The sequence below is a fragment of the Adiantum capillus-veneris genome, chromosome 8 (assembly GCF_014529385.1).
Source record: "Adiantum capillus-veneris isolate H3 chromosome 8, ASM1452938v2, whole genome shotgun sequence".
NCBI lineage: Eukaryota > Viridiplantae > Streptophyta > Polypodiopsida > Polypodiales > Pteridaceae > Adiantum > Adiantum capillus-veneris.
This window is the reverse complement of record NC_140938.1, coordinates 36,136,866-36,162,547: the sequence shown is the minus strand read 5'-3', so window position 1 is coordinate 36,162,547 and position 25,682 is coordinate 36,136,866.

Sequence of the window (25,682 nt, the reverse complement as noted above, 5' to 3'; positions counted from 1 at the left end):
CTGACAAAGAAAGAGAAAAAGGAGTATGATGACATGTTCACAGAGTTTCCAAATCTATTTTCCACATTGAATATACAGAGTTTCAAGGATGTAAAGGAGTCGAGCATAGAATCAACCTAAAAGAAGGTGCCAAGCCAGAGTTTCAAAAGCTTAGAAGGTTGAGGGTCTTTCATGAGAAGGCACTTCATGAAGAGGTGACGGATCTTTTGAAAGCGGATTTCATCTTTCGAGTGGAGGAGTCTGAACGGATCTCTCCAGTTGTTATTGTGCCCAAGAAGAACAAAAGATTTAGGATATGTGTTGATTTTAAAACTTTGAATGCTGCCACAAAAAGAAATCATTATCCACTACCCTTCCTAGATGAAATCCTCAATTAGGTTTGAGGTCATGAACGTTACTCAATCATGGATGGATTTTCTGGCTACTTTTAGATCTTGATAACGATATAAGACGACCTTTATTACTCCTAGGGGTTGTTTTGCCTACAAAAGAATGCCTTTTGGGCTGGTTAATGTATATTCTACCTTCCAAGGATGGATGAATAGAGTGTTTGGTCCCAACTTGGGTAAGTTCATTCGTGTTTTCATGGATGACATTGGGTGCTATAGCTCCAGGGTCACACATTTGAAGAAGCTGAGGTTGAGTTTTGAAAGGCTTCCGCAAGAGGGTGGGCAACTCAACCCAAAGAAGTGTAAATTTTCTCATGACAGAGTCCATTTTCTAGGACATGTGGTTTCCCAAAATGGAATAGAAGATGACCCATAAAAAGTTAAGGCTTAATTGCTTATGGATCCGCTCAACAACACAAAGGATTTGGCATCATTCGTGCATAAGCTCAGGTACTTGTCACGTTTTTTTTGGATATGTCAGTATGTGTATCCTCTCCAAAAATTGAGTCAAATTAGAGTTGAAGGGTTTGAGTGGAATGAAGACATGCAGCAGGATTTTGATGGTATCAAGGAGGTATTGTGTGCTTTACCAATAGTGAGTCCTCCCGACTTGCAATCAATTTTCTATGTATCTATTAGTGTGGGGTCAATAGCTTTTGGGTCGGTTCTCTTACAAAAGCAAGGAAGGAACTTCAAGCCAGTTTATTTTGAGAGCAAGATGAGAAATGTAAGGGAGTTCTCCTACACGCAAATGGAACAATGGGTATTTGCCTTGGTTCTTGCTTGTCAAAGGTTCAAAACCTATCTATTGCCCCAAAAGTTCTATGTGCTCACCACATCGAATCTTTTGCATGATGTAGTACAACATTTGAAGCCTAGCAAGTGCATCTTAAAGTGGACTTTGGAGCTTTAAGAGTATGAGTTTGGGTTTAAAGTGGATCATTCTGTTAAAGCTCACTTGGCAGACATAGTGGTACATAAGGGGGAGGAGCTTCAATCTTACCCAAGGGTTGACAAGCATGATCATGAAGAGAAAGTAGATATTACAGATGCATATATAATGATGTTTGATGGTGAATACAAGAAATTTCTTCAAAAGGCAAGTGATGGGGTAGTCATTAAGCACCCAAAAGGTGATGTAATCTTTTCTAGAGCTTACAACTTTGATGAAGCTGAAAGCAACAATGAGGCCGAGTATCTCACGCTTTTCCTTGGGTTGAAGTAGTGTGTTGAGTTTGGATTGAATAAGGTCATTGCAAAAGGGGATGCATTGGTAGTCATGAATCAGTTGCTTGGTTTGTGGAATGTTAAGAAAGACAACTTGAAGAAGTGGTTATATGGCATCAAGAAGCTTTTACATGAGTTTGAGAAGATACAGTTTAAGCATGTTCCTTGTGAGCAGAATAAAGAGGTTGGTGAGTTGGCTAGGGACAAGTTGGATGCCCTTGGTAGCTCCTTTAAAGGTCAAGGAAGCCTTGTATGCAGGAAGGGAATCATTGCAAGATGTAGAAGTATTTCTTGGTAAAGGGCAATGTCCAGAGGGCATGTCAAAGGTTCAGCGTAAGAGAATAGTTGCAAAAGAAAGAAAATACACATTGGTAGGTAAGGATATCATGCTTTATGGCAAGGATAGCATTTTGAAAAAAAGTGCCATAGAAAGAAGAGATGGGCTTGATTTTGGAGCACTGCCATGAAGAAACAGACCATCAAGGCAAGGATCAGGTTGTCTTTTTTGTTTTGAGAGCAGGTTACTGTTGACTCTCTATGATGAGAGATGCTTATTTTTTGTGCAAGTCATGACATGAATGCCAAGTTTTTGCAAATCGGAAGCTTTTGGCTGAGCCTCAAAAAACTATAATGTATTTTTATGCATTTGCAAAATGGGGAGTAGATGCTGTAGGTCCAATGCCAAAGACCAACATTGGCAAAATGTATATCCTTGTGACTGTGGACTATTTGACAAAACGGGTGGAGGGAAGAGCAGTAAAAGATGTAACAGCAGGAAGAGTTGCCTCTTCTTCATATGAACAGGTATGTTGCAGGTTTGGAGCTCCTATGGTTATCATTTCTGATCGTGGACCAGGGTTTAGGGGAAAAAATGTTGCTGCTCTCATGGAGAAATTGAAAATTCAGCATAGGCATTCTTCTCCTTACTACCCAAAATGCAATGGGTTGGTTGAGAACTACAATGGTCAAATTGTGAAGATGCTATCAAAGTATGCTAGAGAGCATCCTAAAGAGTGGGACTTCGACTTGGAAAAGTGTTTGTGGGCTTATAGAACTACATATAGAGTGTCAACACAGTTTACACCATATGAGCTTGTTTATGAAAAAGAAGCTCTTATGTTTATACAAGTGTAGTTGGATTCCTTGAAATTGTTGTGCAGAATGCAAGGTGAGCATAATGACAAGCTGCAAGAAAGAATTATTTCTTAGAGTTGTTGCAAATGAATAGAGAGAAAGCCAGTGATTATCATCTTCAACAAGCAGAGACAAGGATGGAGAAAATGAATAAGAGGCTTCCAGAGAAAGAGATCAAAGAGGTAGATCTGGTGATGAAGTATGATTCTCGCTTGGATTTTAATTTTCAAAAGAAGTTGAGTGACAGATGGTTGGGTCCCTACAGAGTGAAGCATGTATTTTCTAATGGCACATATGAGTTGGAAAAATTTTCTGGTGAAAGTTTTCACTATAGAATAAATGGTTATAGATTGAAGAAATATTTTGCGAGGGATGTGATTCTAGATGCAAATAGTTTCTTGGTTGAGCATAAATGCTCTACCTAGAGGGTGGGCAATGATGATAGACCGCTTTTGGCGTGTACAAAGTAGCGTTTATCTGCATGGTCATATGTACAAATATATGTAAATATATGCATTTGGGAGCTTTGCAAAGTGGTTTCAAGCTCGAAAAAGATGTAACGTATACAGATTGTGAATAGGCAAGTTTGCGTGCTAGCAGTCGGACACATGTACATGCCCGGATAGTGTATCAGGGCCTTGGATATGGTTCAAGGTGTCTTATTTTGGATCCAGAGAATGTGTTTGATCTTTCTAGAATGTAAATAATGCAAGATAAAAGTATGGGTACTCTCATCCGGCTCGAGAAATTTGGGACATGCAGTAACCGTCTATTTACGGTGCCTAATCTGCGATGATGCATGCACCACCCTAGAAGTGGTCAAAAATATAATTTGGGGATGTGGCAAAGTGCTTTGGGTATCAAGGATCATGTTAAAAATTTGGTAAATTTTTGAGTCTGTTTGGGTTTTTTCCCACGAAAAATGCCCGTTAGGGGTCCACAATGGCCAAAACTGGGTCAAAAAATGACCAAAAATGGTGTGAAAAGGCTTCAATTTTCCACATCAGTGACGCTGCCGTGAGTGCTTGGGCTGAAGGAGAATTTTGGAAGCCATGTCTTGGAACTTTCACCTCTCTGTGTGGGGAAGGAAGCAGGGTTCCTACATGTGGTCTAGTGCAGTCCCGTAGCGTTCCGTCCTGTTTTTGAGTGTGTGGAGGAGTGAACGAGAGCTTTCTCTCTTCAATTTTGCACTTTAGAGAGTCTATGGAAGTTTTGAGGTTTCCATGGATGTGTGTGTGCGAGGAATTGAGGGAGAGTGGCCTTTTGTGGCTGGAGTTTTTGACTTTGTGATGGTTTTTCTTGTATATTTTGGTCACCATCAAGTGTGATTTCAAGTGTTGATCAACTCGACTCACCTTGTAGTGTCTACGGGCAGGCAAGGGCTTGTGGGTCGAGGCATTTGGAGTTTGAATCGAGCTTGTGGGTGGTGTTTTTATTGAGCTCTTGAGTGGTGGTGTGTGCTGGTTTGAATTTAAGAAAATTCCTTGTGGTGTGTTGAGTTGTCTGGGTGTGTGAGTGTGTGCATGGCGTCTTTTGCTCCATCAACGTGTAGAAAAAAAGTTCCAAGGGAGTGACATTGATATTATAGTACAAACAAATAAAGGTAAATTTGGTAAACACTCACTTGCTCACAATTGCATGGTAGAACTAAGCTGTCGTATCTTGTTTGATGCACACTAGAGTCCACCGTGTAGATTTGATTCCAACACCATTTTAGATGAAATGGGAAAATCCCACAACTTTGGGACTAATTTCAACGCCTATGGATTCCTATTTCCCATTAAATTTGGGAAATTTTCATTTAATTTGGGAATGTGACAAAGAGATAGATTCTCAAGAAAATGGTGGTGTTGAGAAACACCTTTTAAAATTTTTATTTTTATGTGGGTGTTTCAAAACACTTCATAAAAGAGAGATTTTCAAGAAAATGGTGGTGTTGAGAAACACCTTTTAAATTTTTTATTTCTATGTGGGTGTTTCAAAACACTTCATAAAAGAGATAGATTCCCAAGAAAATGGTGGTGTTGAGAAACACCTTTTAGAATTTTTATTTTTATGTGGGTATTTAAAAATACTTCATAAAATCATACATAAGCTGGGGAAATAAAACAATGAGCAAGATATGAAATGCTATTCAATTTCTCCTATTAAGCTAGCCTGTGCCTTCTCCATGACATTTGATGGGATCTTGATTGTTTCCGCAATTCTTCCACCCCTTGGAGTCCATGGCTATACAATTGTATCAACACACTCCCTGCGCTTTGGGTCAGTAAGTTTGAAGCACCAACTCTTTTTCCAAAAATCCTCATACGGTTTTTGGATTGTGGGATTTCGTTTTCGATGTTTTGGTGCCCAATACTGAATCAGAACTTTCTTGTAGTTAGGAGATGATTTGTCTACATCAACGTTTGACTCTGCCACTCCTAGCCATATCGGATATTCAGGATCTGCGGGTCTCACAAGAACAAGATCCCCTTTTCTTACATCAATTTGAGGCCTGAAGGCCTCTTGTGGCCTTGCACTTTGAGAACCAACATAGTGATCATTCAATTCTTCATATCCTTGAAACTCATCTCTGTCTTCCTCTATCTCTTGCATTCTATGACTCCCTACAGTCTTTGGCCAAAATGTTGTATATTCACCAATGTGTTTATTGGTTGTTTGTTCAAGCTCATTGATTATGTTTTGCCAATAAGTGATAACAGGCTCCATGTATTTTGTGGAGTCATGGTCCTTTCCCTTTAATAGAGAACATCTTTTCCAAAATTCAAGATATGACTTAATCCCTTGAATAACAAGCGGACTATCTCTCACATAGTCTGCTATAGGTACCACATCTGGACAGCCTGTTGGTAATTTTGGTTTTCCCTGGTCATCTTTTTTCCACAACTCAATTCCCGACTCCTTTGGCATCCAATCGGGTGATTTGGGATGAATTTTGTACTGCATTACTGGGACTTCACCTTGCATATAGAAACAAAATTGAAGTGGCTTAGAGTGTCCGACTAGAGCATCTTGTCCGTCACACATGTACCCTTGCACAAAGGATTTAAAGTCGGGAACTTGTGTCAGCAAAAATGGTGCTTGAGATGAGCTTTCACATTTTTGAAAATGTTCCATCAGATGTGGAAAATTGAATGTCATTCCTGTTCGCAATCTTTCTGAGAACCTACTAAACATTGCATCTATGTCCTCATGTGTATGACCAACCATTAAGAATCCCAAATGCACGGTTTTGAAAACTCCTTTTGCTACTAACAAGGATAAGTATGCAAACAAATATCGATTTTTATTCTCTCCTGCACAACTATCTAGCTGTAGCAAAAGATTCTCAGGCAATTTTTGAAATACAGGAGTGGATATGGTATCCACAACACATTGAGAGGAAGTTGATTAAATGTGTACAATCTCTTCATTACATCCCTGGATGGCCAACGGTGGTGTCATTGCTGATGCATTCCTCTCACGCTCTTGCTTCATTTTTTTTTGGAGGTCTAGAGCTCTCCTTGAGCTCAATGCATTGAATAACGTTACATTGCTACGTGGCATACCGTCATGGCATAAATCTCCTTGTCCATGGTTTTCTGTTCTTTCCAGATTCTGTAAGCATAATACAAGGGAACCAATTGTAGCATTGGGATCTGAAGGCCATAGACCATTAAGTGAGAAGTGACCATACATTCCATGACCATGTCCATGTGTTATCATACATGTTAATGATACTTGCAATTGATATGCATTCGCATAATCTTTTGAGTTCACACGCAACCTAGGTATTGCTGTCTTTTTTGATCCATTTCATCATGTATAATGCATAAATACTTATCCTTTTGCAACTAGGAGAACTTACGCCAAGTGTAGTACACATTCCTACAACTTTGTTGTTGCAACATGTGAATTCGACGTTCATCCTTCAAACGTGCAATCATCTCGTCATCCTTTGTTGACTCTAGTTGAGACTACACACAACACATTTGGAGAACTCACTTGTTTTTGACAATGTCACATTAGCAAACTCTATATTCCAAATCCTATTGAATGTCGTTCTAGACATTGGCTTGAGACTCATACTGTCAAGTGTTTTATTGACATCATGTAAAATGTCTACTTGCTTGTACGTGTTTGGTATTGCAAGCAAAGTTTCCCTAGTACCATCTTCCACGGTTCTACTCTTATGTGGCATTCTCTCTGAGTTTTCATCAACAAAAGAGCGCATCAATGCCCTTCCCATTTCTGTATGGTCTCTTCCTTTTCTCATGACAGCATCATTACCATGCGCTGAGCGTCTAACCCCATTCTCAAAATGTTCACGGTAACGATAAAATGAAGTTTTTGGAATGCCATGAATTTCATACCAAGCTCTACTGCAAACCTAACTTCCATTAAAAGAAAACACATAGCATGTCTTTGTAGTTGTTTTGTTCTCACGCCATGCAGTCAACATTGTATCATACACATAGTTTGTTCTATTTTTCAAACTCTGTCCCCAAAATTCATTGCGCATAGCCATGACCTTATCTCGATTGGCATATTGACAACACCTTTTGGAACAACAATCTATGGTTGAAACAAGCTGGACAGATGCTAGAGATGTGATGCATGGTTTTTAGGACCCCTTCTGAAGATGCAATAAAGGCACAGTCAGTTGTTGGGGAGATGAGGATACTCTAGTCCAAGGGATCTCGAAAGAGAAGAAAAATCTACTTCACAAGAACCAAAGAGTAAAACTGCCATGGACAGAAGATACGTGGGAACGAGCTCTTATGCATGCCTACAGCCTATATCTTACAGAATAGCCCATTCTAGGTGTGAATTTCTAGTGAAATTTACACGAGGATGTTCGTGTGGACTCACATCACAGCATACTCCGTTTTCACTTTTTTACCGACAGTAAATATTTTTTACCACAGTAAATATTGTTTTACCTACAGTAAATATTTTTCACCTACATGGTAAATACAAATCACTTTTACCTACAGTAACTTTTTTTACCCATGGTAAATATTTTTTTCTGCACCATAAGTATTTGGTAGGTAACAGTTCACCGTTACTAGAAGCAGTGATTGGGCATCAACAATGCAGTTACAGGAGGAGAAAAGGAGAAAATCTTATGGTAAAGGTGAGTCAACAGGGATAAAGACTTTTGAGTTGGAAAGAGACATGCTGATTTTTTCAAAGAACACATGTTAAAAGAAGCCATGGTTGAGGATTTTTTGAGAATTTGATATTCAGGAGGACCCCTGCAGGCCCCCCCCTGACATGTGCAGAACCTCCAGTTTCAACAGCCACCTACCTGCTCTTAAATGCTGGTCAAGGCCTTATCCCCATGTGTCACAATCAGAAAAATCAGCATTTATCCTCCCCTCTCACATCACTCTAGAGAATATCTTGATGGTGACATATCAGGTGACCTCAATCTGTTGACCACCCTAAGCAAAAGTAACCCCAATCAACGGATTTAAGCATGTTTATCCCTAATCCTAAACCCTCTCAGAAACCTATATAAGGAGGCCTTGTCTCACTCAAAACTAACACTTCACCCCCTTCACCAAGCAATGAAGCTATGACGACATTGCTCACAACGAGGAGCTATGGATGGAACTCTACTCTCTCCCCCTCTCTCTCTCTCCTTCTAGTATGCTACATTACTAGCCCTAAAACCTAAATAAGGAGTCTTCTCTCATGCTCCATGGCCACCATCCTCGCCATCATTCTCTAAGGTATTGATGTGTTGCTAGTAGGATCATACCTACTTGCTGGGTTGATTGTTTTTGACAAGGGATTATGCCATCCTTGGCTTGCTTATCTATATCCTTGTTATGTATGATCAGATGCCGTTGTATTGTTAAGCTCATGTCTTGTGTATATATATGCTACATAAGGTCCCTAAGCTTCGTTTCTATGTGTTTTGCCATATGTTTTGATGCCATCATCATGCCAGAAGTCTCACTTGCCTATGTGCACTATGTGTGAGGTCCCTAAACCTCTTAATTTAGGGTGGTGCCCCCTTTGTTTTGTTCTTTGCTTGTTTGCATGAGGCGTGGTTTGTGGAGTGTGCACGAGTACAGAGGCCACCCGATTGCACTGCTCTTTTTCCCGTTCTCATTTTGGTGCCCCCACTGAGGAGGGCTACATAGACCTTCAGTCCACAAGAAATGAAGATGTGCAATCTACAACATGTACGAATGGCGTGAGGAGTTTGCAAATTGGAGAACAGAAGAGGAGGAGGCTTTAGAGGCCTTAAAAGCTTTCATCGAGGTCTTGTTACCAGGTTGCAGTGTCATTGAAATTCAAGAAGTAAGTTCTTCTACATGCCTTGTTCGTGATCGTCGCCAACAAAGGAGAGTAAGAAGAAGAGCTTGATATACCTCTCCTCTCAACCTATGAGTGCTCCAGAAACCTCCAACGCACACGAGCTTGAAATATTCTACATCAACATACACGAAGATACTCTGACACACATTAAGGGAAGAGAAAGCATCACCAGACCTCTCTTTCCTGAGGAGCCGACTAAGAGGAGGAAGATCACCCCTACACCTAAGTGGCCCAAGTCCGCAGCGTGTGCTCAAGCGTAAGGTAACATTTGTCTTAATCTCATTAATAAGGGATTACATGACCACTACAGGCAAGAAAAAGGCTAGTGAGCAACCAACTTCAACCTCCAACTTGCAAACACGACTCTCACCCCTAAATCCTCCTGAAGCAAAGAGGCGAAGGCTTGCCTACAAGATTGCCGCCCGTCTGCGAGTGCTCCCAGTGCACTTTGTGAATCCAGACACCACCAATCCCAAGCCAACCTCCTGTCCGCGTGAAGATCACTTTGGATATTGTCCAAAGTGCTTTGGAGACCGGGTGAAAAGCCTCCCTGCCCTACCTTTGCTGCTAATTTTCAAGAAGTTATCTCAATCTAAGGAAATTATCTTAGTTGATGATGTGCTGCACATTAATGGTGTCACTTTCATTCGTCATGCTGATTATGGTAATAGCATCCAATTGTTGCTTGCTAAAAGGCTCAGCATTGTACAAAGTGTTTCCATCACGCCTTACGTCTTCACAGATGCATCAGGAAGAGTCGAAGTGATCCGAGGTGCTGACCTTCTGTGGCTGATCAGGCTCATTGGTCCCAAGGTGGTGCAACTAAGCTAGGCTCTTGTGTGTAAGTATGGATGCCAATAATGAGAATGATGATCCCCGCATGTTTCCTTTCCATTTTGTGCGTCATATCCGTGTGAATATTTGTATTGATAGAAAAATCTTTTATCAGCAAAGAATAGCCCTGTTGTTTGGAGCCGAGAGACTTGGGGAAATCTTGCGCTCTCCTCATCCTGTCATTCTACCCTTACTAGACTATTACCATTCCTTTGATGTGTCGATCTTCATCCTATTTTGAGCTAAGTTGTGCTAAAGCTCCAAATTGTAATTACCATACTCTATTTTAAAATAAATTGGAGCTGTTTGTGTAATTGTTTACTCTCTCACTTATGGCCTTCCCTAATTTTTATGGTAAGCCTCGGGAGGTTGCTCTAGACTTTTTGGATAAATTGGAAATGGCCTTTCTGGTATCGGGAAGGGATGACGAAGCTACTAAGTTAAGGGCCTTTTCTTTGGTCTTGAGGGAAGGTGCAAAATTATGGTATCTAACTTTGGCACCTGAAGAAAGAAGAGACTGGGAGTCCTTAAAGATGGCCTTCATCGAAAAATTTCGCCGCCATGAGCCTCCAGAGGAGATATGGAGACAGCTCTTAGAGTTGCGCCAAACATCACCCAATGACTATAGAAGCTATGAAGGAAAGTTTTCCAACTTGTGGGAGAAATGGTGTGCATCACTAGGTGAAGGAGAAAGGGCGCCACAATGCCTAAAGAAGGACTGTTTCCTGGCAGGGCTTTACCCCATCCTTCGAGAAAAGGTAAAAGGTAAATTCCCAGATACCTTTGATAAAGCTATGACTTATGCAAGGGAGAAGGATAGGAAGTTAAAATTCCAAGCTCAACTACAAGGGGGAATGGAGCCTCCACCGCTAGCTCAACCTACGGCAAGGGTAGTAGCAGGGATAGGAGCAACAGACCAAGAGTCCTCTCAACAAGAATTACTTCAACAAATCACCAATCAATTAGAGAGCCTGTCCATCAATATGGTTCAAGGTGTAAGGGCTCCCCAACCAGGAAATGAACGAAATAGACAAGAAGGACAAAGGCAAGCACGTGAGTACATTTGCTACAACTGTGGAGAGGTAGGTCACGGCATGTATTATTGCCCCCATCCACGACGCTATCAAGGAAATGGTAATCAAAGACGGCCTCCTCGCCAGCAAGTCACTCCTCCTCAAGCTAGGCCACTAAATGGACAAAATGCACACGTGGCTCCACCAATCCAAATATTGAGACCCCCTCCTCCACCACCACAAGCACCAGCAGAGATCCCTCCACTACCATTGGGAGGGGAGGACAGGGTTGTCTCTGTCATAAGTCTTGACAATGGTAAGGATAAAGGGAAAGAAAAAATGGAGGAAGCTGTTGCCATGCCAATAAAGAGAGTTAGGAGACAAAGAACTGATGAAATGGAAGCTTCAGAGCCGGATAAAGGGAATGAGGGTTCCTCCTAAGTGATAGGAGACAAGAAAAGGAAGAGTAGGTCAAGGAGGCACATAGGAGTAGAATACTTTCCACTTGGGGTAGGATCTATACCTTACGACCTGGTAGCAGATGTGAGTAAGCAAGGACCAAAGATTTCATGGCAGCAACTCCTCCACCTTTCCCCAAAGATGTGTAGAACCTGGTCTAAGATGGTCAGCACCAGGAGGGCTAAGGCAAAGTTAGTTGGGTCTATTAGTGCAAGAGGCATGAAGGATATCGTACCAGTCATTGATGCAGAGATTAAGAGTCAGCGAGTCTCCAATGTGTACGTAGATGGTGGAGCCGAGATTTGTGTTATGACAGAGAAATTAATGCACAGGTTGGGTTTGGAAGTAAACGAGCAAACTTCCTTACAAGCTAAGATGGAAAATAATGTAAGGGTGGCTTCAGCTTTTGGTGTGGCAATCTCAATTGATGCTTATGTGATCCCAACTAAGGGGGAGGGCTATCCGCTAATCCTTGGAAGACCTTGGCTTATGGCTATGAAAGCTAGACACGTTCCCTTGAGTTGCGACCAAATCATAAGGTAGGTGGCAAGCAACAAAGAATTGTGTATGACATGAAGCAGGGTAGACAACAAGACCTAGAGATGGAGACTTCTATGGATGAATGGAGCACAAGAAGCTGCTCTTCATCTGAGGATGAGTCATCTGAGGAGGATGCTAGCTCTTTGGAAGTCATGGGTATAATACTGCGAAACCCAGAAGGAGAAGGTTGTCAAGACTCTCTAAACAAGGAAGAAGCCACAGGCTTAGAGGAGATGCTAGCTAAGGACCTACTAGAAGAAGAGAGAGAACCCTATTTGCAGGTACTAAAGAAGCATGCTGGCCTCTTTATAGCTGATTACGAGCACATTAAAGGAGTGACGGTAACCCAACACCATATCCAATTAAAGGAAGGTGCCGTCAACCTTGTTGGTGATGAGGTATTTGCACAGGTTGAAGCTCTAGTAGGTCATGTTTCCGAGTATAAAGAGATGGTTGTGGAGACGTTTACAGAGGGTTTGGATACAGGTTTGAAAAGTGATCAGGTTTTCTTGGCTATGCAGCAAGTGGAGGCAAATGGCAGGGTCTTTCTATGTTATGTGATGCTATGGATACATGTGTTATTGGAGGTTGCTTTACATATATTTTTGTGTCAATGGCGAGTTTTTATTGAAGTGGACTATACCATGGAGGGTTCTGTAGCAGATGGTAGGATAGCTGCTTATGATTCAGGTTTCTCAAGTGATGGCAAGTATGCTTATAGTGGACACGAAGGATTATGGATGCAGGGTGACGAAGCTCCGTGCTATAAAGAGCTGGAAGGGTGGCCTGTCTACTGGCCTACAAGTGCAAAGGAAGGCTTGGATATACATGTTTTACAGGTTGATGGCAATGAGCAATGCTTTACTTTTGATCCAGGTGGATTCTACACCATGCGTGGGGGAGATTTGAGCTTTCCATTTGACCCTGGAGGGTGATGCAGTAGCAGATGCTTTTTTCTCTATCTCTATCCTATCTATATAGCCACTATACTATCATTTTTCTTATACAGTCTATAGCTCTATGTTATATAATTCTCCCTATACAGTCATCTTTTACCTAAATAATACTATGGTTGAGCATGAATGCTCAACGAGGGGTTGGGCAAATTTTTTTATTTTTTTTTTAAAAGGAAAAAAAAGAGAAGAAAAAAAGAAAAAAAGAGAATGCTACCAGTGAAAGTGGATATTGACAATGGATGGGGTATGGCTTTCAAGGGTCTAGGAGACCAGTTGTTAGTCATGGATGGATACAATTATTCATCAGAAAGGACTAAACAGGGTGCATCAGCCAAGAAAGCAGTGACATGGCAAATTCAATTGGTACCAGGTTGGTAAGTATTCAAGAGAACCCTATTGTAGCACAACCTACAGCTAGAGGCATCAAATACCTCTAGCTTAAGGGGGAGGGCTATATGATGCATGGTTTTTAGGACCCCTTCTGAAGATGCAATAAAGGCACAGTCAGTTGTTCGGGAGATGAGGATACTGTAGTCCAAGGGATCTCGAAAGAAAAGAAAAATCTACTTCACAAGCACCAAAGAGTAAAAGTGCCATGGACAGAAGATACGTGGGAACGAGCTCTTATGCATGCCTACAACCTATATCTTACAGAATAGCCCATTCTAGGTGTGAATTTCTAGTGAAATTTACACGAGGATGTTCGTGTGGACTCACAGCACAGCATACTCCGTTTTCACTTTTTTACCGACAGTAAATATTTTTTACCACAGTAAATATTTTTTACTTACAGTAAATATTTTTCACCTACATGGTAAATACAAATCACTTTTTACCTACAGTAACTTTTTTTACCCATGGTAAATATTTTTTACTGCACCATAAGTATTTGGTAGGTAACAGTTCACTGTTACTAGAAGCAGTGATTGGGCATCAACAATGTAGTTACAGGAGGAGAAAAGGAGAAAATCTTATGGTAAAGGTGAGTCAACAGGGATAAAGACTTTTGAGTTGAAAACAGACATGCTGATTTTTTCAAAGAACACATGTCAAAAGAAGCCATGGTTGAGGATTTTTTGAGAATTTGATATTCAGGAGGACCCCCGCAGGCCCCCCCCTGACATGTGCAGAACCTCCAGTTTCAACAGCCACCTACCTGCTCTTAAATGCTGGTCAAGGCCTTATCCCCATGTGTCAGAATCAGAAAAATCAGCATTTACCCTCCCCTCTCACATCACTCTAGAGAATATCTTGATGGTGACATATCAGATGACCTCAATCTGTTGACCACCCTAAGAAAAAAGTAACCCCAATCAGTGGATTTTAGCATGTTTATCCCTAATCCTAAACCCTCTCAGAAACCTATATAAGGAGGCCTTCTCTCACTCAAAACTCACACTTCACCCCCTTCACCAAGCAATGAATCTATGACGACATTGCTCACAACGAGGAGCTATGGATGGAGCTCTACTCTCTCTCCCTCTCTCTCTCTCTCCCTCTAGTATGCTACATTACTAGCCCTAAAACCTAAATAAGGAGTCTTCTCTCATGCTCCATGGCCACCATCCTCGCCATCATTCTCTAAGGTATTGATGTGTTGCTAGTAGGATCATACCTACTTGCTGGGTTGATTGTTTTTGACAAGGGATTATGCCATCCTTGGCTTGCTTCTCTATATCCTTGTTATGTATGATCAGATGCCGTTGTATTGTTAAGATAATGTCTTGTGTATGTATATGCTACATAAGGTCCCTAAGCTTCGTTTCTATGTGTTTTTCCATATGTTTTGATGCCATCATAATGCCAAAAGTCTCACTTGCTTATGTGCACTATGTGTGAGGTCCCTAAACCTCTTAATTTAGGGTGGTGCCCCCTTTGTTTTGTTCTTTGCTTGTTTGCATGAGGCGTGGTTTGTGGAGTGTGCACGAGTACAGAGGCCACCCGATTGCACTGCTCTTTTCCCCGCTCTCAAGATGCTTGATTGGATCTCTTAGAAGCTTTCATTGACATTTTTGGCTTCCTATTTACAAAGCAATATTTCCGCTTTTTTGAAATAGGCTCTACCAAATAAGCTGATTCAATGCGTATGTCTTGTAACGCATGCATAGCATGTAGATCCTCACAGCATAACAATTTTTTTCCATCCATAGTTGTCACTCTCTTGATAGGCCAACAAACTAGATTAATGCTGCATACACTAGCTTCTACAGAAATAGTAGCCTCATCTGCATAGGATGTTTTGATACCAATACCAATGTTATCTTCACCTAGCTCACCAAAGTTTACAGAGTCAAACAGACACACGTACATGACAACCCCTTCGGCTACTACATGTGTTTTGCTTTTATCCCAAAGCTGAACCCTCTTATCCTTCCAAACCTCTCTGTAGCTCATTCCATTACATTGTGCATCCAATGCTCCTTCTCCTTTGTCAGCCTCATGCATAGAAGCCCCTTTGTACTGGATCTCATTTATATGCTGCAACAACCCACTACTCCATTTCACAATACTATGAAAAGCATCTCCCACTGTCAATACATCCATTGTTGGAAAAGGGATGAGTGCTTTCTTTTCAAAACACAAATCAACTGACACCGATACATTGCCTTCCCCAATAAGCATTCCAGAACAATATGCACTTGGATTTATTTCAAATACAGTCCCAATGGCAACCTTTTGTGTCTCTACAATCATGCACACTCTATCACCATGATTGAAATTAGCGATACCTGCAAGAAGATTGCAAGAATAATTGTTAAAAAACCCGCTTGCAGAGTATATTGATTTACGTAGCATAAAGCATAACAAGTATGTATGAGAAGCACCCTGTGGCCTGAAGGTCATAGGGTTCCCTCTATGCTACTAAGAATCTCTTTGTGCTCTATGCTCTATCGTCTATGCTCTGTGATCTATATTGACTTCCTATGGCCCCTAGACCACAAGGCACCCTCATTGTTTCCAAAAAAACCTCATTGTTTTTCTATGGCCCTAGGGTCATAGCTCTCTATGCTGGTATAAAGCATATTTGCTCTATATTAGCTCCCTAAGGCCTGAAGTCCATAGGGTTTTCCTCAAGATCACCTCACGGAGTTTCATGTCAAGTATATATACATCCTATGGCACCCCATGACCCTAGGGCCATAAGATCTCCAAATGAAACATACGACAATGTATGGCCCTTGCGCTTATACATTGCAACCCCATGACCCTAGGGCCATAGGATCGGCATATGAAACATACGACAATGTATGGCCCTTGAGATTATACATTGCAACCCCATGACCCTAGGGCTGTAGTATTTCCAAATGGAACATAGGGCAACGTATGGCCCTTGAGCTTATACATTGACACACTATGGCCCTAGGGCCACAAGACTTAAAAACATACAAAAAGACAACCTATGGCCCTAAGCCCAAGGGTGTGAGCATTGACACCCTATGGCTCTAGGGCCACAAGACTTCAAAACATACAAAAAGACAACCTATGGCCCTAAGCCCAAGGGTGTGAGCATTGACACCCTATGGCCCTAGGGCCACAAGAATTCAAAACATACAAAAAGACAACCTATGGCCATGATGTCAAAGGTGGTGAAGATATCAATGCAGCCCCATGTCCCTAGCGCCACAAGATCTCACAACATACAATAAGAGAACCTAAGGCCCTTGACCTTATACATTCCAACCCCATGACCCTAGGGCCATAGGATTTCCAAATGGAACATAGGCAATGTATGGCCCTTGAGCTTATACATTGCCACCCTATGGCACTAGGGCCATAAGATCTCACAACATACAATAAGAGAACCTAAGGCCCCTAAGCTCGAGGGTGTGGGTTCAAGGGTGTCCAAGATATCAATGCAGCCCCATGGCCCTAGGGCCATAGGATCTCTATATGGGACATGTGGCCCCCCATGACCCTAGGGCCATAGGATTTCCAAATGGAACATAGGCAGTGTATGGCCCTTGAGCTTATACATTGCCACCCTATGGCCCTAGGGCCACAAGATCTCACAACATACAATAAGAGAACCTAAGGCCCCTAAGCTCAAGGGTGTGGGTTCAAGGGTGGCCAAGATATCAATGCAGCCCCATGGCCCTAGGGACATAGGATCTCTATATGGGACATGTGGCACCCCATGACCCTAGGGCCATAGGATTTCCAAATGGAACATAGGCTATGTATGGCCCTTGAGCTTATACATTGCAACCCTATGGCCCTAGGGCCACAAGATCTCACAACATACAATAAGAGAACCTAAGGCCCCTAAGCTCAAGGGTGTGGGTTCAAGGGTGGCCAAGATATCAATGCAACCCCATGGCCCTAGGGCCATAGGATCTCTATATGGGACATGTGGCACCCCATGACCCTAGGGCCATAGGATTTCCAAATGGAACATAGGCAATGTATGGCCCTTGAGCTTATGCATTGCCACCCTATGGCCCTAGGGCCACAAGATCTCACAACATACAATAAGAGAACCTAAGGCCCCTAAGCTCAAGGGTGTGGGTTCAAGGGTGGCCAAGATATCAATGCAGCCCCATGGTCCTAGGGCCATAGGATCTCTATATGGGACATGTGGCACCCCATGACCCTAGTGCCATAGGATTTCCAAATGGAACATAGGCAATGTATGGCCCTTGAGCTTATACATTGCTACCCCATTACCCTAGGGCCATAGGATTTCCGAATGGAAGATAGGCAATGTATGGCCATTGAGCTTTTACATTGCCACCCCATGGCTCTAGGGCAGTAGAATCTCCATATGGGACATGTGGCACCCTATGGCCATTGAGCTTACATATTGCCACCCCATGACCCTAGGGCCATAGGTTCTTCAACTAAAAAATAGGGCAACGTATGGCTCTTGAGCTTATACATTGTCGTGGACCTAGGGCCATAGGATCTCCAACTGGAACATAGGGCTATGTATTGGAGCTTATCTAGTGTCGCCCCTAAACCCTAGGGCCATAGGATTTCCGAATGGAATATAGGGCAACTTATGGCTCTTGAGCTTATACATTGCCACCCTATGGCCCTAGGTCCACAAGCTTTCACATTGCCACCGTAGGGCCACAAGGATCTCACAAGATAGAAGAAGAAAACCCTAGGACATAGGATTTTCAAATGGAACTGAGTGCACGCTTTGATCCTTAACCTCCAACATTGCTGTCCTATGGTGTGAGCCCAGGGGTGGCTGAGGTGTCTTCATAACAATATCGGCCATTCAAGGGATATCCGCAAGTGGCATAAATTAAAAAAATAATTAAAAAGAAATTAAAAAATAATTTTAAAAAAAATAAAAAATAATTTACGCTACAACAAACTTTGTCAGAATGGGTTTTCAAATACACTTATTGATATCGGACAAAACAATAGCGCACAATTTTCGGGATAATTTTTTAAAAAATTTAGATATTTTTAGTGTATTTTTTATTATGCAGATTTTGATTCTGAAGTCAAATTTTGCTTCATGGGTGTCGTTCCACTCGTACTACAAAGATATGGATAGTGACAAAGCCTTGCACCAACTTTTTTTTTTTTAAGCTCTTTCAATTTCGGAGCCGACGAGCTATGTCTCATTTTCGCACAAAGCTTAGAAACTCTAGTAATCTCGACTGTCCCCCCATGAGAACAACCCCTACATTCAAAATTCAAATTTTGAATTTCTAACCTAACCTAACCAACCTTATCTCTCTCTTTCTCTCTCTACCACAATTTTTTCCACGCTATCGCTCTCTTTCTCTCTCGTTTCTTGCTCGAAACCTACACAGAAACCTGCACACACAGAGCTTGTCTTTCTCTGTCTCTCCCTCCCTCTCTCCCTACGCATATAGTTCTACACCATCGTTGTGACGGGCACACAGATCTACGCGAATCCATTGCCACAACCTTCAACAGAAGGACTGCTGTCGCGACCTCCCAAACAAAAATCTATTACCATCATCGTCGCGGCCTCAACACACCTAAGTTACTGCTTGCTACTGCTGCAGCCGGTTTTCATCAAACACAGATTTACTCAGAGGTAACTTGTAGAAACCCTAATCTTTTTTCTTAATTCGGTTTTAACTGTTCTTAATCTAATTACATTTTAGCTAAGTTGTGAATCACCTCTCTCTAGAACAATAAACAAAAATCATTAATTACATCTCTAAAACTGTAAAATTGTAGACTGTAGAACTATAAAACATAAAAATATCTAATTAGAGATCTAAAACTGTAATATAGAATACTCTAGTTAGAGACCTAAAAATATAAAACAGAAGACACTAATTAGGGACCTAAATTTGTAAAACCAAAAACTCTTATTAGGGACCTAAATCTGTAAAACAGAAAACTCCTCATAAGTGACCTAATGCTGTAAAATTGTAAAACTCTAACTGCAAACATCTCTAATACAACAAAAAATTATAAACCTGCAAATGCAAAAGACAACAACTACAGAAAATGTTGAAACTATGGATACCTGTAATTGGGTTGTGGAGAGTTGGGCACACGTTGTAAGAGGACGAGTAGAGCACGTTGTTGTATGAGGATGGATTAGGGTTCAGTTGCAGGAGGATGGGAAAAAAAAAGAGGCAAGAAGGTGGGAAAGAAAGTGTACACTATATGTGCTTGTAAGATATGGTGTAATATAGTTTCTTTATATTCATTTGTAGTCACTAAAATAAAACTAGAAATTGAATCTTTAGAAGGGAAAACAGGGTGTGGCTACATAGGGTTTCACCTCATACTAAAGAGTAACATATGGCCCTAAGGCACCCTATGACCATAAGGCCATAGGGTGGTCTCACATTGTACTAAAGGGTGACCAATGTCCCATCTGGCCATAGGGTGCCAATGTACAATCTCAAGGGTCATAGGGTTCCCTATGTTCCTATTGAAGATCCTATGGCCATAGGGCCATAGGATCTCCAAAACATATATATTCCACTATGGCCATAGGATCACATGGTGCTCTATGTCCGATCTAGAGACCTTGTGGCCCAAGGGCCTTAGGGTGGCAATGTACAATCTCAAGGGCCATAGGGTTCCCTATGTTCCTTTTGGAGATAGGGTGGCACTAGGGCCATAGAATCTCCAAAAGCGACATAAAGAACCTAGGTCCATAGGATCAAAGGGTGACCTATTGGAGACCTTGTAGCCCAAGGGCCATAGTGTGGGAATGTACAATCTCGAGGGCCATAGGGTTCCCTATGTTTCTTTTGGAGATCCTATGGTCCTCGAGCCATAGGATCTCAAAAATGAACATATGGCCCTACGGACATAGGATCACAGGGTTCCCTGTGTTCCTTTTGGAGATCCTATGGTCCTCAGGCCATAGGATCTCCAAAAGGAACATAGGATCATAGGGTTCCCTATGGACATAGGATCACAGGGTGCCCTATGTCCCATCAAGATACAGTGTGGCCCAAGGGCCATAGGATGGCAATGTACAATCTCAAGGGCCATATGGTTCCTTCTATGCTACTTCTGAAGATCCTATGGTCCTAGCGTCATAAAATCTCCAAAAGGAACCTATGGCCATAGGATCAAAAGGTGCCCTATGTTCCATCTTGAGACCTTGTGGCCCAAGGGCCATAGGGTGTATTTGTAAAATATCAAGGGCCATAGGGTTCCATATGTTTTTTTTGGAGATCCTATGGCCCTATATCCATAGGATCACAGGGTGCCCTACATCCCATCTAGAGACCTTGTGGCCCAAGGGCCATAGGGTGACAACCTACAATCTGAAGGGCCATAGGATTCCCTATGTTCCCTAGGGTCACAAGGTGCCCTACGTTCCATCTGAAGACCCTATGGCCCAAGTGCCATAGGGTGGCAATGTACAATCCCAAGGGATATATGATTCCCTATGTTCCTTTTGGAGATCCTATGGCCCTAGAGCCCTAGGTGCATGGGGCTGCCATGGGGCCCGTTAATATGCACCATGGTGTACCCTATGTACGTAGGCCACCCTCGGGCCCTTGGATTCCCTCTTTCCCATCTAAAGACCTTGTGATCCAAGGGCCATAGGGTGACAATCTACAATCTCAAGGGCAATAGGATTCCCTATGTTCCCTAGGGTCACAAGATGCCCTAGTTTCCATCTGAAACAATGAGGGCACCTTGTGGCCTTCGGGCCATAGGATCTCTATGTAGAGCATAGAGAGCTTCTTACTACCATAGAGGGAACCCTATGGCCTTCAGGCCACAGGGTGTCAATATAGAGATAACAGAGATTCTTACTAGCATAGAGGGGACCCTATGGCCTTCAGCCCACAAGGTCTCCTCAATATAGAGAAAATAGTGTTTTTTACTGGCATAGAGAGCACCCTATGGACCTGGGTCCATAGGTTTCCAAAAAACTGTCATGAATGGTTTCTTTAAGATGTGTAGAGCATAGAGAGGTTCTTACAAGAATACAGGGGACTCTATGGCTTGAAGGCCACAGGATTCCAATATGGAGCATAGATCGGTTCTTACTAGCATAGAGAGACCAGATAGTGCTTTATACATGGGGCCTTAAGGTGTCAAAACAATGAGGGTTTTTTCAAAACAATGAGGGCACCTTGTGGCCTTGGGTCCATAGGATGCCAATTAAGAGCATAGACAATAGAGCATAGAGCATAGAGAGCTTCTTATTACCATAGAGGGAACCCTTGGCCTTCAAGCCATAGGGCCTCAATATAGAGAAAACAAAGGTTCTAGCATAGAGGGGACCCTATGGCCTTCAGCCCACAAGGTCTCATCAATATAGAGCAATAGTGTTTTTTACTGGCATATAGAGCACCCTATGGCCTTGGGTCCATAGGTTGCCAAAAAAACCCTCATGAAGGGTCTCTTTAAAACATACAAGGCACCTTGTGGCCTTAGGGTCATAAGATGTGTAGAGCATAGAGAGGTTCTTACTAGCATACATAGAACCCTATGGCCTGAACGCCATAGGGTCCCAATATAGAGCATAGATTGGTTCTTGCTAGCATAGAGAGACCAAATAGTGCTTTATGCTTGGGAGCATAATGTGCCAAAACAATGAAGGTTTTTACAAAACTATGAGGGCACCTTGTGGCCTTGGGGCCATAGGATGTCAATATAGAGCATAGAGCACAGAGAGCTTCTTACTATCATAGAGGGAACCCTATGTCCTTCAAGCCATAGGGTGTCAACATAAAGAAAATAAAGGTTCTTACTAGCATAGAGGGGACCCTATGGCCTTCAGCCCATAAGGTCTCCTCAATGGCATAGAGAGAATCCTATGGCCCTGGGTCCATGGGTTGCCAAAAAACCCTCATGAAGTGTTTCTTCAAAACATATAGGATGTGTATAACATAGAGAGTTATTTACTAGCATAGGGGGGACCCTATGGCCTTCAGGCCATAGGGTGCCAATATAGAGCATAGATTGGTTCTTACTAACATAGAGAGACCAAATAGTGCTTTATACATGGGGCTATAGGATGTCAATATAGAGCATAGAGCATAGATCATAGAGAGCTTCTTACTAGCATACAAGGAACCCTATGGCCTTCAGGCCACAGGGTGTCAACGTAGAGAAAACAGAGGTTCTCACTAGCATAGAGGGGAACCTATGGCCTTCAGCCCACAAAATCTCCAGGATATAGAGCAAATAGTGTTTTTACTAGCATAGAGAGCACCCTATGGCCCTGGGTCCATAGGTTGCCAAAAAACCATCATGAAGGGTTTCTTCAAAACATAGAGGGCACCTTGTGCCCTTGGGGTCATAGTATGTGTAGAGCATAGAGAGGTTCTTACTAACATACAGGGGACCCTATGGCCTGAATATAGAGAATAGATCGGTTCTTACTAGCACAGAGCGGACCCTATGGTCTTCAAGCCAAAGGGTGCCAATATAGAACAAAGATCAGTTCTTACTAGCATAGAGATACCAAATAGTGCTTTATACCTGGGGCCACAGGGTACCAAAACAATGAGGGTTGTTCAATGGCATAGAGATCACCCTATGGCCCTGGGTCCATAGGTTGCCAAAAAATCCTCCTGAAGGGTTTCTTCAAAACATAGAGGGAAACTTGTGACCTTAGGGTCATCGGATGTGTAGAGCATAGAGAGGTTCTTACTAGCATACAGGGGACCCTATGGCCTTCAAGCCATAGGGTACCAATATAGAGCATAGATCGGTTCTTACTAGCAAAGATCGGACCCTATGGCCTTCAGGCCAAAGGGTGCCAATATAGAGCATGGAGAGACTCTTACTAGAATATAGGGGACCATATGGCTTTCAAGTCACATGGTGCCAATATAGATAAATAGTGTTTTTACTAGCATAAAGAACATCCTGACCTAGGGGGATTGGTTGTCAAAAATCCATCATAGAAGGGTTCCTATGGCCTTTAGCCCACAAGGTCTTCTCAATATAGAGCAAATAGTATTTTTCATTGGCATACAGAGCACCCTTGGGGCCCTTGAGGCCAACCCTATGGCCTTCAAGCCTTAGGGAGCTAATATAGAGCATGGTGCTTTATATCGGCATAGAGAGCTATGGCCCTAGGGACATAGCAAAACAATGAGGTGTTTTTGAAAACGATTAGGGCACCTTGTGTTCTTGGGGCCATAGGAAGTCAATATAGATCATAGAGCATAGACGATAAAGCATAGAGCACAAAGAGATTCTTAGTAGCATACAGGGAACCCTATGACCTTCAGGCCACAGGGTGCCATTATAGAGTAAACAGAGGTTCTTACTAGCATAGAGGGGACCCTATGGACTTCATCCCACAAGGTCTCCTCAATATAGAGCAAATATTGGCTTCTACTTGCATCGAGAGCACCATATGGCCCTAGGGTCATAGGTTACCAGAAAACCCTCATGAAGTGTTTCTTTAAAACATTGTGGCCACCTTGTGGCCTTGGGGCCATAGGATGCCAATGTAGAGCATAGAGAGGTTCTTACTAGCATGCAGGGGACCCTATGGCCTTCATGCCACAGATTGCCATATGGTGTTGGTGTAGAGGCTCTAAAGGGGTATTTAGTCCATTCAAAGGATACTTCTTTGAAGGTCCTCTAATTTCATAAGGGAACATGTGATCACACTACCGTAGAGTTGCCTAGGTACACTTGTAGAACCATTTTGTTGGCACCCTTTGGACCTAGGACCACATGGTTTAACATAGAGGTGACTCTATGGCCCTAGGTCCATATGGATGTAATAATCTCAATCTTGTCTAAATATATGTCATTCTTTTTACAGAAAATGTCTCAGAAGAGAAAGTCAAAGTCAGTTGATGCAACAGGCTCAACACCAAGTTCTTGGTATCTAGATTTTCACGTTCCAAATGGTGGAAGTGATGAGAAAGTCCACTTGTTCTTTCAAGATAAAGAGAAATTGCCCTTCAAGGACCATGGTATTGTCAAGGAGATAAAGAAAGATTGTTCAGATCTTGAAATGTCTCCATGCCTTGGAGTAAAACTACTCAATGGTGACTTCTACTTGTTGGAGCCTGTGGCCTTTGCTCAAAAATTGGTGAAGGTTGATTATGAAGGAGTGACAATGACAAAATCAGGGTGGGTGGAGCTTCAAGACGACACTCCAAGTGAGAACTTTATAGACTTATATATTGAGGGCTTTAAGAAAGTCAATCAATATTTAGGTAAATTGAGCAGCACAAAGAAGAATAAGAAGCGAAAGAATGAAGACACAGGTACATCAAATCAATCTAAGACGCCCAAGGAGAGTCAGACTCCCTCACTTGGAGAAAATAGTGGAAATGTAGTCGAAGAAAATCTTGCAGTTATACCCTTACAGACTCAAGAAGCAGGAGATTCTAGTGGACTTGCAACCCTAACAGTTGGAACCCCCTCAGTGGCAGTGGTTGTGGACTCAGCATCCTTAGCTGTGTTGGACTCTATTATACAGCCCAAAGAAAAAGATCTTGATAAAGAAGTTTCCAAAACTTCTAAGAGTGGGCTAGATGGATATGTCGGAATTGACCACTATTTTAAACTTGATGTACAATTTACCCAATTGATCCCAGTTGAGCAATGCAACCTTGCACCAGAAGGCTATAGATGTAGACCATTATGAGATGTATATGTGAGATATCTCTTGAAGCAATTTGCAGGGCACTCTAGGCCAGTCTCCAGTGCAGCAGACTTGATGCCGTATAACCCAGTTACAAAAATGCCTTTACAAATAGCTGAAGTGCATGGAGACAAGCTATCAACATACCACTACTGGATTCTAGCTGGTCAGCATTCCATCATAGTGGCTATAGATTTTTTGCATAACAACAGCACTAAGTATGCTTTGAGAAAAGAGTTCTACAAGTTTAGAACTGCAAGGATAGTGGTAGACGCTCCGAAAGAGGTTGCTGTTCGAATTTCCAAAATGGATAACATGGAGAGAATAACATCAATGAACTACCAGCCTTATGTGGAGGTCTTAAAGCATGGCCGTAGTCAATGGATTGCATATTCTAAACCAACAAAACCCAAGGCAGGTGTTCCTGTCGGTCATCCAAGTCGAGCAGATTGGGATGTAAGTTCCACTTCCCTATGCTTGTTTTTGTTACAACTATGTCTTGAAATAAATTTAATTTTCTTTTCTTTATTTTGAAGGCCTTTGTAAATGTGGCGAACATCGTGTTCAACCATAAATCATTTGCCAACAAAGAAGCACACATGGTCATGTATGATGATGAAATCTATGATCACTAGATACACATCTTGGAGAAGCATCAAACATCAACTTCTCGTGGGCGACAACCAAGCATAACAACCTTTAGATGCCTAGCTGGTTTAGAAGATAATGATGTCAAGCTACTACAACAAGAGCTGGTAGATGAGAAGATTTGCTTAGT